Raw genomic sequence first — 19,655 nt, forward strand, 5'->3', positions numbered from 1 at the left:
CAAGAGCATAAAGCAAGAGTATAAAAGGACATGTAATAAAGTCATACAACAAGAACGATGCTACATATAGAGCATGACAGACCACATCTGAACTTGTGTCAAAACACCACACAGTGCTGTAGAAAGTAGTGTCATCTTGAATAAAGAAGTGCTACAACTATAATAATTTATTCGATTTTTTTCTCAGTCGCAAGCTATACTGCAAGACCAGCTATTACCCTTGGTCCTTGTCTTTAAGAATGATAATGAATGAATTCCCAGCATGCACTTTGGACAGAAGGCCACGGATTGGTGCAGGGCAGGTAAACTGCTACTGCACCCAGTGAGTAAAGCTAAAACGGTAGAGGTTTAGGGGAAGGAGGTGTGTTGGCAATGAACACACAGTGCTAAGAGTGGTCACAGTTTATCTTTAATGGGGCCATTAAAAAGCGTCAAACAGACAGCAAATGGAATTCACAGGTTCTGTTTCCCCATTGTGGAAGCACATTGACTCCCATCCCAAAATTATCACTTAATTTTCACTTCCTACCTAGTGAGGTACCAGTCATTGACTATGTGCTGGCCAATTTGGCTGTAATCGTCTCAGGGAATTTTACTGCGAGGTAGGGAGCCAATTAAGCAGGCATGTGTGGGTAAAGCGACACTAATGGTATAACCTGTGCGCTCCTCATGCAGATCCCGCTCTTGTTGGGGTGGGGCTGTCAGTAACATTCACTCCTGTTGCTCCTCTCTGGCTCTGTCCTCATTTACAATTTACAATTTGGCATTTCGCGGACACTTTTAAACGCGACAATTATTGCATCAATCAGGTTTAGCTGACTTCCTCATAGGCAAAAGATCACAGTAGGAATGCGAATTAATTATTTACAGTACCATGCTTCTGTATATCCTGCAACAATAAAACAGAAATCTGCAAACAAAACCTGCAACATAGAGACAGGGTTAGTACGGAAGGTTTTTTTTTTAATAGAAACCTAACAGAAAGGTTACATAATAGGAGACAGGTGGATTCTGAAAAGGTGGGTTTTCAGGCTCCTGTGGAAGATGGTGAGTGATTCTGCAGTTCTGATTGGGTGAGGAAGGTCATTCCATGCCTGGCTGACATCTCCAAATGGATGACACCCCACCATCTGAAGCTGAACCTCAGTAAAACGGAACTGCTCTTCATCCCAGCCAGCCCTTCCCCCCTGCATTACCTCTCCATCACCGTCGATGGCACCACAATACCATCCTCTCAGTCAGCAAAAAGCTTGGGCGTCATCCTCGACAGTAACCTGGACTTCAAGGAGTACATTGCTCGCACGTCACGGCCTGCCGATTCCTCCTCCACAACATCAGGAGGATTCGTCCGTTCCTGACAACATACGCGACGCAGCTCCTTATCCAGGCCACAGTTCTCCCTCGACTGGACTACTGCAACGCTCTCCACGCAGGCCTCCCAGCCTGCACCACCCAGCCTCTCCAGCTCATCCAGAATGCAGCTGCCCGACTGATCTTCAACCTCCCCAAATTCTCCCATTTCACTCCCCTGCTTAAATCCCTCCACTGGCTTCCTGTCGCTGCCAGGATCAGATTCAAGACCCTGACCCTCGCCTTCTCTGCAATCAACAGGACAGCCCCTGCCTACCTCCAAGAACTCATCCAGCCCTACACACCAGCCCGACCCCTGCGCTCAGCAGCAACTGGACGCCTCGCCCCTTGCATGGTCAAGGCAGGAGGTGCTCGTTCTGCCAGACATCGGCGTTTCACCTACATCGCTCCCCAGTGGTGGAACGAACTCCCTGTCTCGCTACGGACAGCTTCTTCACCCCATTCCTTCAGACGGGGCCTGAAGACGCACCTCTTCAGACTCTACCTGGACTGACCCAGCACACAATTGCTGCCCCCCCCCCCCCCCCCCCCCCATCAGTGCTGTCGTAAATTGCTGTGCTTTCTAAATTGTGCTTTTTAAATTGTTTCTTGCCGCCACTCTGACGCTCATTGCGCCGTTTGAAGTTGTTGAAGTCCGCCGTTTGAAAGTGTATCGTATTAGTTGCCCTACAGACTGTAATTGTACAAATCTAATAGTACTGTGTCCTCAAACAGACCTTGCTCTCAGCTCATAACTGTCTCATTGTGGAACTGTACACATCCTGTCCCCGTACTGTCGCTATACTTGCTGTATGCACTTCTGTAAGTCGCTTTGGATAAAAGCGTCTGCTAAATAAATAAATGTAAATGTAAATGTAAATTCCACCACCGCGGAACGAGGGCAGAAGAAAGACGTGGCCGCGTGGAACGGCTGCCAGGTGTCCAAAGTGAGGGGACCGCCAGTTGCCCAGAGGAGGTTGAGCGGAGAGATCTAGTTGGAGTGTATGGAGTGATCAGAGACTGAAGGTAGGATGGGGCAGAGCCTCTTGTGGCCTGTTAAGCCAGTACCAGTGTCTTAAACTGGATGCAGGCTGCTACCGGAAGCCAGTGAAGTGCAGTGAGTAGCAAAGTGACATGAGAATGTTTTAGGAGGTTGAACACCAGGCATGCAGCAGTATTCTGAACCAGCTGAAGTGGCCTGATAGCGCAGGCCAGTAAGCCAGCCAGTAAGATGTTGTCAAGTAGTCAAGGTGGGAGATCATGAGCCATGGGCGTCCTTGGAGTGTGACAGCTCAGCCCTCCTCTGCCCACCCCCCACACACCCCCACACAGCCCCCGCGATGCATTATGCATCTTAAAAAAACAAACCCGCCACAACCACTCCGCCGTGAGGCCTCCACAGGACATGCTGTTGGTGATGACCATCCTCGCGCTCGCCAAAGTCAAGATGTCCGCCATCATCCCTGGAGTGACAGCTGCCGCAGTCCCTGGAGCCACCCACTCAGATCACACCCTGCCGTCAGCCAGAATTCACGCACAAGACCAACCAGCCTTCGAGCCCCGGAGCTTAGTGTCCACTGTTAGCCAAGGCTAGGCAGAGGGAAGCTTACCCACTGTTGTTGGGAAGTGTAACTAATCATGAAGGTGTCCCTTACAGGTAACAATCTCTCAATGCTGATGTGCCCCCATAGCCAAAGTGGTAATGTTTCTAAAATGGCACTGAAATATTTTTAGCATGATCTCCAGTGTTGAATGGATAAAATGAACTTCATCAATAGAGGGCCCTACCTATCCTGGAATCCAGTTGGTTAACTGGAACTGGCGTGCAGGGAGAGGGCAGGTTACACCAGCCTTCGGAAACCCTGCCTCCATGATGTTCCCATGCCATTCTTAGTAAAACATGCTTCTTTTTCTGTCTTTTCACTGTGGGTTGGTGGAGCTGATTTGGGCCCAGTGTTTTCCAGGTCAGAGGTGCATGCAGCTGCCGATGTTTCAGCACAAGGCCCAAGGTGAGATGGGGAGAGGCGGAGGGAGTGGGGGCATTTCCAGACCAAAAAATCCCAGGGGAGTCTGCAGCCACCCTCAAACCATTTGACACCCCAGGAAAATCCACAACCAAAGATGATCCAGGGGGGTGGGGCAAACAAACTGCATCCTGACTGGTTTCTGTTGTTTTTCTTTTTTTTTTCAAAGCGGGCCAGATTTGTTTGTTGTTGGTTATAAATCCCTAAGCCGTAGTGGTTGGCTCTGTAAGTCTTGTGTGATGAATATTGCATTGCCTCTTATTTGACCGGTCAGCCAGCTCCAGCGTTTTATTAAAATCACTAAGAAACGCAGGGGTAAATTACCCAAAACAGCAGTGGCTTGGATTAATAATTCATTAGTGACTTCTTTGGCTTGGACTGCATAAATACCTCCTCTGACATAGCTGCTGTAGGCCAGTCTGAATTACCATTTAAAGAAAGCCCCACAGGCAGCCAGAGAATAAATTATAGCCCCCCCCCCGCACTGAAATAGATGTAGCAAATGCTAAACGCAGGCTTTTTAGCTGTGTACTTCTTTCAGAATTGCCCATTGTAATAATTTCATTGAGTGGCCATCTGTAAAGCCCTGTGTGTGAGAGAGGGTGTAGCCAGTCTGGAGCGGCTGCTCAATGCACTTCCTTTCAGCACAGGCTGTATTTTGTAGGATGTAGGACAGAGCACTTAGGTACAGTGCACTGTCCTGGTGTTTTATTATTGTTGCTCCTAGTGCTACTCCATTAAAGATAAAGCAAGGCATTTCGTGTCTAATGTAACTTGAGTCATGTAGGCATGTAAATGTGATTTTTTTATTTTTATACTGATAAAATTGACTAATGAAAGTTAAATTATTTTGGAGTGCGAATAACATCAGTGAAACCCGGAACGTGACTCACAGCAGGAAGCTGCTGCAGGTGAGCGAGTGTCTGAGGTAGGGGTGGGGCTAAACTAGAACGGATAAAAGATAAATGACTTCTTCTGATGGAAAAAGCTTCCTGTGGGAATTTGAAACTGTTCATAAATGATACATAAGGGTAGGACGGTTTAGGCAAAACGAGCTCTTAAATGACATGACGCGAGACGACAAAGTGCATTCCTGACTGACACAAGCAGCCGGTTTACAATTCACTCCAATGCACAGAATCATTTTCTCTGAGAAAAAAAGGGGCCTAAGTTGGAGGCTTACAAAGAATTTGAGACACGTTGCATTAGCTTTCAAATGCATTTTATCATTTTAAGAAACATTTTATGACTCACAAAAAAATTTCATTAATCTGCATTCAACAAAAATGGAGCTCATATAATGTAAGAGGTCCAATGATAAGAAAACATTTATGAAAATAAATCCTTCTGAAATGGGATGTCATAATGCTTGTCATTTCAGTCAGTGCCATTACTGATGCTTTTCCTGCACCATTTCTATACAGGTCAACCATAAACCTTCCTTTCCTACTACTCTCAGTGTAATTCTCTTTTTGAGTAAATGTCACCACAGACTTTGGATATTTGCGGAGGTGTCAGGTATAGAATTGTTATGAATGAATGAATGAATGAATTGTTATGAAGGAAAAATATGTGCAATCCTTTTATGGAGCAGAAAAAAATAGTGTAAAATTGGTCTGCAGGTTTGCAGTAGGTTTGATGTGCTGTCATTGTCATCCACACGTCGTGGGAAGATTACAAGATTACAGATATTGTATTGCTGTGAGTAAAGAGTAAAGAGATTGACATGAACTGGCAACCACCAGTTACGATTTGGTCTGCACAGAAGGGGCATACACTCTGGAGAGAAGTAATAGAAGATTTGACACAGCTAGATCACAGCACATACACATAATCATCCATGTTGCCTTCATGCCAATGCATTGTAAAACAGCCGGAACACTTAAGCCTATTGTTTTTGGGGAAAATACATGAATTTTCCATGAGCTCCCGGAACAATGGAGCATCCTACAAACGCGTGTGTATTCCAGCATGCATCATGTAGGACTTGGATTCAGTGTTGCAGGAACCCGTGACTTGTGATTCTACAATCATTTCATTTGCATTGACAAGCAGCTGTGTGCAATCTTCACGTAACAACAAACAATGAAGGAAGAACAATGGAAGACCACCTTCTCACACTCACGTACACAAATACATGACTCCATGGAACAGGCTTCTGTTTGGGGAAATGACATCACCACTGATTCAAGGAAAATGGCTCTTCATCTGAAATGAAGGGTGTTCATCTGGCATATGCAAATTCAGTCTTAAAAATGGGTGAAGGTCCGTTGGTTCAGTAAGACTGAATTTGCATATGCCAGATTATGTCCTCTCTGTACTGGATTATGCAGTTTAACAGTCTTGATCAGGATGCATGTTGTTTTTGTGATGGGTCCATTACAAATGTAACAGTCGGATGGCAGGACCCAGGACCTATCTGTTTCTTGTAAGCGTGTGGAGACGCAATTGCCTTGTCGTCTGGTTGCGACAGTCCTCTCGTTAACCTCATTCACACCTGGAGCAGGCAGGTGGCATTAGCCCAATTTGCGCGCATTTAGAGACAGAGGTGCACAGCGGAAAGAGTGTCAATCCCTCAGATCTCAGAGAGTGAAACGGATCAGTGGGCAAACGTCATTTCAATCCCCGATACAGTGGCTTAACAGGCCCCAAAGTCACAGGTGCTCATTCCGGAGGCACGCTTTCTGAACTGCACCCCCCACACTCCACCCCCCCCCCCCCCAACGCATTTCAAATGAAAACCATTTCTCACTGAGTAACCCCCGAGTCAATCTTACCCACCTTGCCATGCAGAAAATGAAGAATTTGCAAATCAGGGGCACTAAAGCACGGCACAGTGAAGCCCTTACATCTTATTTATGTTGGCCATGTTGAAACAGGGGTTCGCCGCATCACTAGGGTGACATCCGAGACATCTGTTGCCCCCCTCCAGACACGCTGGGTCTCAGATTGTTTTGCAATAAAATTTGAGCCTAATTCCCAGACACACTGTCCATGGCCCAAAGGAACGTATTTGGTCAAATGAGCTGACCACGATACAAGGATTGCTGGGAGTGGGGTGCTGATGGAAATCTTAGTCAGTGTTAAACAGTCAGCAGTCTTGTGGCCTGATCTGCCACACTATAAATAGGCATTAGCCGAACATATGGTGTCCATATAACTGGCCAATAGGAACAACCTGGGCATGCCAGTCATTTCCTGGGCAGCGTGGAGTTCTATTAGAATATGTAAATACACGAATATCATGACTTACCTGGGCAGGTGCAGGTGACTCGAGTGGAGGAGAGAAATTCCCTGCAATATTCAGCTGTCCTGCTGTTCACCTACAGAGGGGCATAGAGGCCACAGGCCCAGCGGGTCCATGCTAAAATGATATGATCGGGTCTTATGTGTTCATTCATTCATTTATACAACACTCTGCCCTATCGGCTATCAGTGAGGCACCAGGATCTCCCTTCTGCATTTTAACAGCGTCATGGCATCCATGCAACCCCCTGCTCCCAATCACACACAGAGAGCTAATGTCTGTATGAGCTTTGACCAGGATATGTTATTCTGTGCAAAGCTTACAACCGCCTTGCATATGAAAAATCTGTCAATAATTCCTCCTTTATTATCAGTGTGATAGTTCAAAATCATAACTCAGTTCCGTTATTGTTATCGAACAGTTGCTGTAATGATGTGGTGAATGGCCGAGAAGTGTGACAATGTCATTTTTATTGTTGTTGCAATGAATTGTCTGCTGTATCAAACACACACACCGTAAACAAATCATATGGCTTTGCACTGTAGGTAGGGTGCACTGGTTTTTTTGCAAGGTGTAACAATAACAGAAGTTTGGCAAGTAATTTTAACTACAAACACAAATTAAATTTAATCAAATGATTTACCACCCCTATCAATGTTACCGTCAAAAAAAAAAAAAAAACAAGCCTAGCTGTTGCAAAATAATGCATTCAAATGGCTTTTAGGCTGATCCAACGTGTCAACACGTAAAGCAGGTCCACGGTCATTTAGCCTCACATTTTTAGGTCTGTTCCGTGACATGTAAACACCTTGGTGTTCGGTGTAAATGACAGAAATCATGTGTCGCTGGTCGCAGAAAGAGATGGCACTGGAAGCTAATCTAAATGGCTACATTAATTAAACCACCTGTGAGCGTTTCAAGCGCAGATGCTTGAAAACTCGGGAGAAAATTAAAACGGTGAAAAAGAGCACGATGCAGTCTGGATGAGTTTAATCCAATTTGCCGTTTTCAAAATTTAAATATTTTGGTGAGCTTTTATTTTTAAAAATGCTAGAGATATTTACATACATATTAAATGGCTTGACAGATTCTTCACAAGGAAACCGCCAACGCTTAAATTATAAATTGCATGAACTGATGCCTGTTTGAGATACATACAAGCAAGGCACATTTATAATTATTTATGATCATTAAAGTTTACAACTTTACCCAGTGGTAAGAACGAGCTGAACTACGATCACTGACGCAGCTGACATTATTAATACCGTATGAAGCTATGTCCTGATTTCCTAGCTAATGAAGAGGTCAGATGAGGAAAGATGGAAGGCTGTTTGACCAGTGAACGGTTCAATTCGTACGTTGATACATGCATGTTTCATGTAAATACCTAACTTCACTGCAGGTATTACAATCGGCTGTCCCCTCCCGGAAAACCCAACTCAAACTCATGCAATGTTCATTATATCCACTAGGTGTCACCGTCAAACTAGAAAAGACAAGGTTATAGCAATTAGTACTTACGTGTTCAAATTTGAAAACCTAAATGTAATATTCATATTCTGGAAATGTCTTTTCACTTTCACCGAAACACATTAGGAGTTGTTCGATTAGGACACGTTTTAACACTTGAAATATGGTGTGAAAATGTAGCCTACGCTTGCTTTAAAAACCTTAGCAGCACCAATCCTGTGCCTTTCGCACTATTACACGTTTAACCATTTAATGGCTATGACTGATCTTTCAGGTCATGGACGAATGATGGGTTTTATCTCATCCAGTGCTAGTAGACTAAAACGCTGGGAAAGTTGATTTGGTCTAAGCGATGAATAGCTTCTTTCAATTATTTCCACGAATAACGACATAACAGATGTATGGAGGCGGTAATTTATTATTATTTTTTAATTCAATTCTTAACCGCACTGCCTGTACATATTTCAAGGCTTTAAGTCATGCTTTGACTCCAGAAAAGGACCGCAAAATTCATATTAGCGGTCAAACTTAATGCCACCCCGAGCCCACATGCTTTCGCCGGCGGATCACACTTGAGCAACCCCAACCCCTGAGATCTTGGCCACGTGGTCATTTTGGACGGCGAGACAAGGGCACTTGATTTTGTAGTGTGGGGAAGGTAAGGATTTTTTTTTTATATAAGCACTGCTGTTTTAGTATTTTAATAGATGAACATCATTGGGCAGCTAGGTCGAAGTCATGCCATATCACATGAGTGACTGAAAATGCCCAAGTTTTTATTTTTTGGAATGAGCTGTATGATTTAACATACTTGTAATGATCTTAAGCAGATAGCACACACTGGACCCCTTACTCTCAGACATCACATTTAGTTTATGTATAAATGCAACTTATGTTTACATTCATGAGTGATAGAATTTTGCATTTAGTTTTGCCCATGATTTCAAAAGAAAGCCTCCAGTTGCTCCGTCGAACTTCAGATAACCCCTTGCCAGCAAGGTCAGAGCACAAATTCGAGTTACTGGACCGGTCAGCCAGTTCAGAATGGACTGGCCCGAGATCCTTTGGGGTGTGTGTCTGGGTTTGAGCCAAGTTCAAGGCCTCCAGACCCCTCCACCAGCCCAGTTGCATCTCTGACTTGTGGCAGGGCCTCTTGTTATTTCATTCGGTCATGTCAATTTGCCCTCTCTCTCTCCCAAGGTCAGCTGCGTCTCACTGTGGAACAAAGTGGCAGGGCTCTCAAATTACCCCTGCCAGCCGCTGGCCCCCCAACAATCAAAGACAGATGCCTCACACGCCCAACAATAATCCACCAATCAGAGGTGGTGAGGAGGGCCCCTTCCCTTTCGCAGAGGGGGGAAACATTGTGCAGATGACACAGCTTTTCCAAGTAACAGATATGTGGTTTATAAATACACACAGAGCCCAGAGTGCACTGCTGCATCCCCTCACACCGTCATGCTTGATATATGGGTGTTTGTGAGCGAGTGTGTGTGTGCAGGAGAGTGTGTATGGTTATGTATGTGTGAGTGTGCATTTGAGTTATGCATGCTTGAGCTTGTGTGTGCGAGTGTTTGTGTATTTGTGAGTGAATGTGCATGAGCAGTTTTGTCTGTTTGACCTTACATGTCTGTGTTTGAGTGTGTGTGTGTGTATTTGTGAGTGTGTGTGTATGAACGTGTGCGTGAGACTGAGAACCAGTGGGATCTGGAAAAGGTGCACTTGCTGTTCTATCTTGACAAGGATGTCAAAGTCACGTGCCTGCAGACACACGTGCTGCCATGACAGACTGCAGCTGCTCTGGTTGGCATGTACGCCTGGGTCCTGTATGCATGGCTATGAGAATGTAAGCGAGAGCACATGAGAGATACTGTGTGTGTGTGTGTGTGTGTGTGTGTGTGTGTGTGTGTGTGTGTGTGTGTGTGTGTGAAAAAGAGAGGGCACATGACAGGGATTGTGTGTGTATGTGTATATGTGTGAGAGAAGCATATGACAGAGATTATGCATGTGTATCTGTATGTGTGTGAGACAGCACATGAGAGAGATTGTGTGTGTGTGGGAGAGAGAGCTCATGACACTGTGTATAGGTATGTCTGTGAGAAAAAGTGCATGAGAGATTGTGTGTGTGTGTGTGTGTGTGTGTGTATGTGTGTGTGTAAGACAGCGAGAGATTGTGAAAGTGTGTAAAAGAAAGAACCTGAGAGTCAAAGATTTTGGAGTCTGTGAGTTGCTTAGGAGATGTTGGGTGAATAGAGGAGGGAGGGCTTGTGGGAGGAGGAGGAGGGGGCACTGGGTACACATGCATTTCAAACAAGCAGCAGATGTGTGTTCTGGGTGAATTCCTGCACTGGCACATGTGATCAGCACTGGAAGCTGAGCATTTACCTTAAGATAAAGGTGAATGAGAGAAAGCTGTGTATGACTATGATAAAGCTACATTTCCACATTAAGATCAGCAAATAAACAAATAAATGTATGTATCCAAATAAGCAAATAAACTAAAAAATGTATGTATTCAAGAAAGACATGCTGTATCCAAGAAAGACATGCTATTGGGCATACCAATAATTTATATACCTTACTATATCAGACAACACAAACACTCTCCTGGTTTTTCATGTTGTAACATTTATTTAGCTATTGTAGGATACATTTAAAAATAATAACAACGGGGTTAACTGGTGACAACCATGCAGAGAAACACTCTGGGTCAACTTTGATGTAACTGTAATCTCATTCCCTCGATATTCTGCCTCAAAAGCACACCTTAAGACAGCATGTATCTATAGAAACCCCATAATTCCCCTTTGATTTGTGGAAGAAACCCATAAATGACTGGCTTTAGACGGATTGCCGGTGCAGGAATGTTAACCCCAGCAATATTTGTTCTTTCCACAGAACAAGCTGGGGGTTCGCCTCAGGGCTTCAAGTGGAGAAAACAAATATCCATATCTGACATTGTCCAGGCAGCACAATTTCCACCAGTTTGCACAGTGGCTGAACGCACTTCAATGCAAAACAAAAGGCAGTTCAAAATGTGACCTCGTTTTGAAGTTGGCAATGGTCAGCACAGTGGTTGCCCCTGAACGCAACCGTCCATGACAGTGGTGATCTGTGGAGCAATATCATAGGCATAACACAGGTTGGTCACAGGCTATATGACCATCTGACCCATCCATCTTTATTTTGCAGGCAAATTTATTCCTGGATGCCCAGGACCCTGCAGGTGTTAGTTACATTCCTATTGGAAGCCAACTTAGAACGAGAAACATGAAGATCAAGCGCCCTCCTATATCAACATTTACCTCAATTAAACAATTAAGGGATGAGGTGGAACAAATAGAGTTGACTCTCCAGAACAAAAATTGCTTATCGTATGATCATGTTGTCATATTAGCAGATTCATTGGTCTGGATGATGATGTGAAAGACAGAGAGGGAACTCGGTGTGAGCTTGTCTCTTATCTAGCCAAGGCCTAGATTTCCGCTTGCTGCTCTAAAAGATTTTGATTTTTGATAAATATTTAACAACTCTTGGCTGTCGGGAGGAGACTAGATGCAGTACAGCAGGCAGCTTATGCAGAGAGAGAGCATTGTGCATGGGATGGAAGAACAAACTGACATGTCTAATATATCACTGATCATAAAAGACACATGCCCGCCATTAGGTATATATCATGACATTGTCAGGGCTTGTACTAAGCAGATATGTGACGACACTGCACTGCTCCCCTTCTGGACTCTGCACTGCCCTTATATCACACTATAAACTGGATGGGCTACATGACACAGGAACACAGCTATTTAGCCCTATCAGCTATGCAGTTAATGTTGTCAGTAAAGATGCAGGCTTTTACCAAGAGTTATCCTCTCTCATCTTTTCACAAAGCGCAGGGCAGACAAGTCACTGACCAGCTTCAGCTGCATGCTGAGGACTCACCTGTTCAGACTGCACCATGGCTCCCCTACCTAATTTCTCTATGCTTTTTGTAGAGTACTTCAGAGTATTATTATTATCATAGCACTTAGTCTGTATTGTGGCACTGTGTGGCATATTTGCACATGTTCACAGGTGTCTAATTTTTTTTTTTTATGTACTGTTGTTCACGCGTGTGTGTGTGTGTGTGTGTGTGCCATTTGGCTCAAATGGCCATGGGAGGATGTTGGTCCAATGCACCCTCCTGCCCCACAGGAGGCTGCACAGTTATTAGTTACTGCTAAAATCACATTTTATTCTTCCAGATCATGTTACGATCAAATACCTATGTTTCAAAACCATAATATTCCCTGAAACGTGGGGGTCGGGAGCTCCAAGGTAATGTTTCCAAATAACTGTAAAGAATACATTCCTATTGCCTTTTCCTATTCCTAGATAGTACAGCTTTGCATACTGCTTCTGATGTTGTCAGACTGGCATAGGATTCTGCATGGATAGCCAAAACATGCCTCCAACAAAACCTCCTAGTTTTAGCGGTGAAACTCCCACAATGACATCTGCTTGGGGTTGTTTCCTCTTCCTCATAGTGCCAGGTGTTGCTTTTCTCAAGCATGTCCTCTCCGGAAAGCCTAACTATACATCCGTGAACACTGGGAGTCATTTGATCACCTGTGAGGACTAGCAATAGTTTGGGTGACGACCATGCTCTAGACTGAGATAAAGCATGCGCAACAGCAGAGCAATCAAAAGTGGTGGGTGTTTTGCCTGCTCAGTTAATGCACAATAGATGTTCCTGTTCTCCTACCGGTGCATACTTATCTCTGATACTAAAGCAGATGTTACCAGATGTAGGCAAGGCTGCATGAATGAGGAGCACCTGATAGCTGGTGAGTGAGTGGAGGACATTGGCCGATTTACCTGGTGTGACGGACGTGAATGAACATATCCTCCTTTTCAAACACCTGTCATTTCATGTGGGTGGAGCCTTGGCCTCACCAGAAGTAAGGGGTGGGGCATAGCAAGGGCCTGCCCATCAGCCAGCCACCTTTTCCTGGTTTTTCGGTCTAGAACCTCCATTCCAAGGCTCAAAGTCTGAGGGTCACCTAAAACACAATAAAATGTGGGTCCCATCCAAAGCCATACACATTTATGGCCATCACTACATAGTCTGACTCTATAAAGCCTCAATAGAGCCATGATAAAGTGAATAAACAGGTTTTGGTGGCGCAAAATTCAGACGCTGACCAAAGAGAGCATTCAGTCTAACCACTATCATCATGAGTTCAGCGGCTATTGAGGTGAATAAAAAATATTGTGTAAGACCTCAAAGTTAAAGGTAAAGTGCCAGAGCTGTTAGATTGAATTTCCAAGTCATCTCCATGTGACAATAACAATTTGAACTGTGGTCACACTCAAATACCAGTGGGTGTGCTTTACAAATAAGAGTCTGGTTTACACATTAAGGCCCAATTGCTTTGAAGACCCCTGCTGGTCATCCGAGATTGGATTCAAGGCTGTCAGCCAGGCTGTGGCATCTTGGGGTGATCGCTGAGAGAGGCAGTAAAGGGTGTGGGAACAGAACGATGAGATGGTGAGGTGACTCCATTTGCCATGGCACTCCCAGGGGTCACACAGAGGTCACAGCCATACTTTGCTCAAGGATTCGTGTCAGGTTTTGCTCTCAAATCAATTTACTGGCATTGATCGAAGGGCAGGCAGGGGTCAGCGGAAAGGCAGCTGTTCGAACGCCCTGCACCTGCAGGTCAAGACATTAAATAAAGAAAACAAAAGGTCCGGGGTCTGATCTCAGCCTCGGTGCTGTTCAAGAGATCAAGTACATGAGGTATGAACTGTACACACTGTACTATAGGGTATTTCTCTGAGTTGTTTAGTTGTTAGTATGTTTATATAAATGTCTGACCGTAACGTGAGCTTGCAGATACTAGCAGATTACTTTCATACACTTCACCTTTTACGATGTCACACAGTCAATATTTTGTCATTCTATCTGTTCATGGGGGTGCACAGAATGGTGCTAAATCTGGATAGGGGTCCATTGGATTTAGTTTTTATCAGACACCATGGTGTCCCGGTAAGAGCACTACATATAAATTGAAAATTTCTAGAGGATGTGCAATACATACTTGGAAGCTCACCAATACATTTCTTCATCAGTAAGAAATGTACTGGTGAAATTAAGAGAATGAAGAGTTTAATTATGTGTATTGATATTCTCTGATCACGGGCAACATTAGGTTTTCTTTCCCAATGTGAAGTTAATAGAAACACCTGAAACAATTCAATATAATTTTGACTCTCTCGTGCTGTGTGAGTGTTTCCTTAGCATCTGCTAAAACTCTTCATAAAGAGGGAATGTTCATTGTGTGGAATTGCTTTGTTTTTGTTTGATTGAACAGCAACTGAAGGGAAATTACTTCAGTGCTTTAATGTTTGTAAAAACACGTTCTACCATAAATAATTATGAAGACCAGTGAATTTTCAGAAAACTAAAAATGCATTTTTAGAAGTTTCAGTAATAAACAGCTTAAAGAACACTATTTGTCTCTCCTCTCTCAGTGATTCTCTCTCCCTTTCAAAATTAATAATATTTCCCATGATCTTCAAAATAACAAAGTATCTTCTTATTTAAGATAAGAAAGACAATGAAAACATGACCTCTGGAGAAGATTAGCTACTTCAAACCATTCATACAGTATTTGTTTTTACTGCTTCTTCTCCATTCTATAGAATATTTTCAAAATGCTCTGCATGGGGTCAGTTAACAAAACACAAGCTCCATTTGGTTCATTCTTCAACATATTTATTGTTTTAAGGATCAAATGAACAAGGAGGTATAGCCATTCCATTAAACCTACTCACAAACACAGCATGACATCCTATTTGTCTTACAGGGTGGGTCTGGTTGTAGCTAAAAAAATATCATGAAACAAAAACATAAAACAATGCACACTCTTTCATGACCAAAAGAATGTAAGGAAAACAATGTACACTCTATAAGGACCAAAGGAATGCACAGGAGCATACTGATGTCTACATTAATAACATATTTTGCACAGAAAGGAGGTGGTTGCACTGAAGAAGAACAGCTTGTCCTACTTGGTTGGTCTGGATGAAGTCAGACAATTCATGAAACATAAAGTCATAAAACTTTACAGATCAAGAGAATAAAAGTGAGATATGTAAAGCCTAAATGAATAACACTGAAAAGAAGCAGTTGTTACTGAGACAGAAGCCACATTGGTCTGACTTTATTAGCAAATGTGATATGCATCATTCTGCCAGAGCACTTTTTTGCATGTCTGGAAAGATATAATGAGTTTGTGGTGATTAAACAAGTATAGATTTATTTGCAAACATGCAATCTGCTTTTCAGCTTTGCTCTAAGACATGTTAGATGAATTAGAGAATCGGAGCTCCATTTTCCTCACAATAGCCATGGAGTAGTCAAAATGTTGTCGTAAGTACACCCATCCACCCCGTCATTACCTCACAACACAGTTCACATTGGCAAATGCTGAGGATGGACGAGGTCATCTGCGGTCACCAAGTGGGGACATCGGGAGTCATGGTCATTGTTATTTATAAGCATGTGCCACTGTGCTGTGCCTCCCACTTGCTCGTTAACAGAATCTCAACAAGTGTTCCAATTAAAGCCTGTCATGTTATGTTTCTGGAGGCAAAACAATTCCCATGCAATCAGCTGGAAGTAAGGGGGTAAAGGGAACAGAGTTGGTACAGTGGAATGCTTCAGTTTGGTGATGGTAATTGCGCAAGAATCCCTTAAAACATTTAAACAGCTCCAGCTGCCATCTGTTTTACATGGGTGTTTTTACCGTTAATTTTTTTGCCAAGACTATGCAACACTAAAATTTATATAGTACAGTAACCGAGAGTTTCATTTTGATACAGAAGCAATTTCCCTGTCTGAGACAGAACAGTTAAGCAAAGTACATGCACTTTCCTTAACATTTTGTACAGATACGTAAAGTTCATTATGCGTGTGAGTGCAGCTGTGAATAATGAAAATATTCAAATATGAATATGCTGATTTGCTGAAAATTATAACGGGGAACACTTATCAGCTAAACTGAGAACTTTATCTAATCTCAAAGAACCACTGCTGAGATAGAGCTATCAAATAAAGGTCTGCAGATGCCACATGTTTAAGTTATCTGATAACCATAATGAAAATGCTGAAACATATGAATTTTTCTTATGAATTTTTGATATGCTTCAGGAAAGAGCCTGTGTTGTCACATACTGAATCACCACTACATTGGTGTTTCTGCCTTTGATACTTCAAAAGGGTTTGATGCAAAAGAGTTGATGGAAAAATCTGGATTGAAAATGAATGTGAATACCAGGTGAATGTGAATGTGTGTACCACATGTATTGCACGTACTGGAATCCCAGACTATATCAAAACATTGACAGACAAATTAATCAAATACTTAGTTGGCAGTCATTGGAGTGAACTGCCAAGGCAAGGTGTGTAAATCACCATCCATGTCCTGCAGCAGCATGCTTGAGACAGTTTGGCAGCAGTGGGGTAAGAAGTGGGATTGAACTCCACTGTAGGTATTCCTACACAAGGACCATCGCATATTAAATACAATGTACAGAGTGTTATCCATTTACACAGATTTGATCCTGAAACCATGTGGTTATGGGTCACTACTGTGTACACATGACCTTCATCTCTAAGCAACCATATACAACCATAGTCCTTGTTCTTTGGTCACCTACTTGGACTATGAAGGCCAGTATTTCTGTTTTTAATGCTAGTGCTGTTGTGTAGCGTCATAAATTGTGTCTTTGCTGACACATGCCTTTGACACAAGTTCCATCATTCTGAAACTAACCTAAAAGCTCTTGTAAAATAAAAACATGACCGGTCAGTTAGTATTGATTATTTTCATGGACTTTGTCAGTATTTCAGCCCATTCAACTTGTCTTTTTTTCAACTGTAGTTATAAAGCTAACATGACAATCATGAAGCCATGTATGGTGACTACACCACTAAAAAATAAAATAATTCTTCATCTCATTTGTTTTATTGCGATTTGACCAAATACATCGAAACACTGTAAAAATCAGTCCGTAATTTTATTTTCGTGTTTTGTGTATATATGAATTTGCATGAGTGCCTTGAAACGGCAATCCACTAAAGAACTGCATATGAAAGAAGGTCTAAGTTCAGTCTGAATTTGTTTGAACAAGCAGTGAAACGATGTTCTGGTCTATTTTTGCCAAGGGTAAATGTAATAGTTAGAAGATTGTGATTGGGAAAACTGTGCGCACAATTTTAACCCAAAATAATTCCGCCATTGAATTTTCAAATGGCATTTAACTAGAAATCCCGAACAGACTGCCCTTTATAAAGTTCCACAGTGAATTCCATTTGCACGGTGCTTGCAGCGCTGCTGACATGGGGTGGATACTGAACGCAGGCGCAGTGTAAGCGCCCAGGCCATGCTGTCATCGTTGGCCGGGTATCCCTAACTAGTTTCACAATCAGTATTCACAGAAACTCCATTCTCATGAGCACGCTTGTCCAAGTGTCACTGAGAAGGAGCCGGCGATAGAAGAGGAGAAATCGCATAAACCGGACAAATCTGACCAAGTTTAGAGGTATGTTTACTCCAAATTTAGGTTCCAAGTCACATCATTCAGTCGCGCTAGAGGAATGCACTTAAGATTTATCCTGTCGTCAGCATCCTTCACAATGTGGCACTAACTAGGAAGACAAAGCTACGTTGACACGTAGAGCCGATGCAGATGATAAGCTTATCACATATTTCTGCCTTTGACTGTAATGCTGAACAGCAGTGACTGTTTTTGTACAACGGTACAGAGCAATATCAGCTAGCTAGCTATATGCAAGCGGCTAACTAAATAGCCTACTAGCTTGCCCGTCGTTAAGTTAATGTTAGCTGGCTACCATGTTAAGTTGTGCTGGGAAGTTGTAATAGCATCCAGCTATTACTGAATACCGACATAATTAACGTTAACTCTCAGTGTGGCGTTTTAGTAAATTAGCTAACTTAGTTGAGCCCTTCACAGATCGTTAGCTAGCTCGCTGCTTCATGCTTTGCGCACACGTGTTTGATTGGCGAGATCATTTTCCATTCATTGTGAAATGCTGCTCTATAACTTTAGCGAAACGCAGCCGTGAACTGTCTAGTTAATCAACACTCAGTGATTTGTAGTTATTCGTTTCAGGGCTGTTTTTCGAAAGACAGTATTAACTTGCTAGTCGTCGTTAATCAACCTATAGATCTACCCAGGTTACCTGTCGTGACCGTAAAGAATGCACGTGACGTTATTAGCACGTGCCAGTTACGTTCACCTTTTTGTACAGACCGAGTAGCAAAGTTGTTTTTGATTGTGCGGGGTTCAATCGCTTTTGCAAGAGAAAGCAAGAGCAAGAAGCTATCAACCTACAGGAAATGTTATGTGCTGCTATCGACCATTCACTCTTTTCGTGATTCCGCATCACGTGGTCTTACGAGTTAACCTTGAACATAATATATAACTGGGGATTTTTTAATCAAACGATGGCTTTGCCAGTTAGGATTAGCATACGGAGGTGAAATCTGATTTGAACGAATGCTAGATGTAGCCTAACGTTAAGTACTGACGAAGTTAGCAATCAGTATTAGAAATTATACTAATTGTAGACCTAGTTGTGTTATTTATGCGAGTGTGATACATTTACATTTATTTATTTATACCAGGCTTTATAGACTACATATTTTTTCACACGTCTGTCAACGTTTTACTGCACGGCCATGATGATGTAGTGCGTATAGAGCATGTAGATCCGATTCTTTCAAAACTTATTATGCAAACATATTGACATGGTCCCTGTCATAAAACTAGCCAGATCATCCGGCCGGTTGAAAGCCGTATAGCATGGTCTGTAGTCACAGCTTTATTCCAGTTAGTTTTCTGACATTTACACGCACAGATAGAGACACTGCGATGAAGAGCTTGTGGGATTTGGGAAAACAATAGCTTTTAACGGACATTACGACTTCATTAGTTGCAGGAAAACTAAACATCGGTGATTTAACCACCTGGGTACCCTTCCCACCTGCCATAAGGGAACGTTTGGTGTTATCATTACCGAGTGTCACAGGCTGCTTGTTGGCAAATCGTGCATGCAGGTGTCCTGTGTCTGACAACAAACTTCTATGTAATTAGGACAAAGTTCCTCGTGTTGCGCTGTTAGCTTCACGCGTAATTTACTTGTCATTTACATGTGTCAAAAACAAATTAAAATCACAGTTATTACTACAGTTCCATTTGTGTAACAACATGAGTTGTTTGAAATTGTTTTAGTGATGTTCCACTTTGGGCTTATTCAGTTGCTCGTTTTGTTTGCCCTGGGCAGACCATGACCTTTTGAAAGTCATTGTAAAAAGAACACTGAAATAATGAAGCTGTTCATCTATCTTTAACAACACGCTTACTCAAAACAGTTGTCCGTGAATATTTATGTGATTGAGTTTACTAGTGGTATGTATGAATTGTTTGTGGTTGTGGCCGAAGACAAGCACAATAGGGGACCAGTAATCAAATGACTTCTAGATTAGATCCTGATT

The 19,655-nt window shown here is 42.8% G+C and overlaps 1 protein-coding gene across 1 annotated transcript in view; it reads left to right on the forward strand.

The window, feature by feature from the left end:
• Positions 1-17,522: 17,522 nt before the first annotated feature.
• Positions 17,523-19,655, forward strand: part of LOC118780610 (monocarboxylate transporter 1-like) — a 31,675-nt gene continuing 29,542 nt past the window's right edge. Inside the window, exon 1 of the mRNA XM_036533202.1 lies at positions 17,523-17,679. The gene's annotated coding sequence lies outside the window, so the exon portion shown is untranslated. The remainder of the gene's footprint in view (positions 17,680-19,655) is intronic.

The sequence above is a fragment of the Megalops cyprinoides genome, chromosome 7 (assembly GCF_013368585.1).
Source record: "Megalops cyprinoides isolate fMegCyp1 chromosome 7, fMegCyp1.pri, whole genome shotgun sequence".
Lineage (NCBI taxonomy): Eukaryota > Metazoa > Chordata > Actinopteri > Elopiformes > Megalopidae > Megalops > Megalops cyprinoides.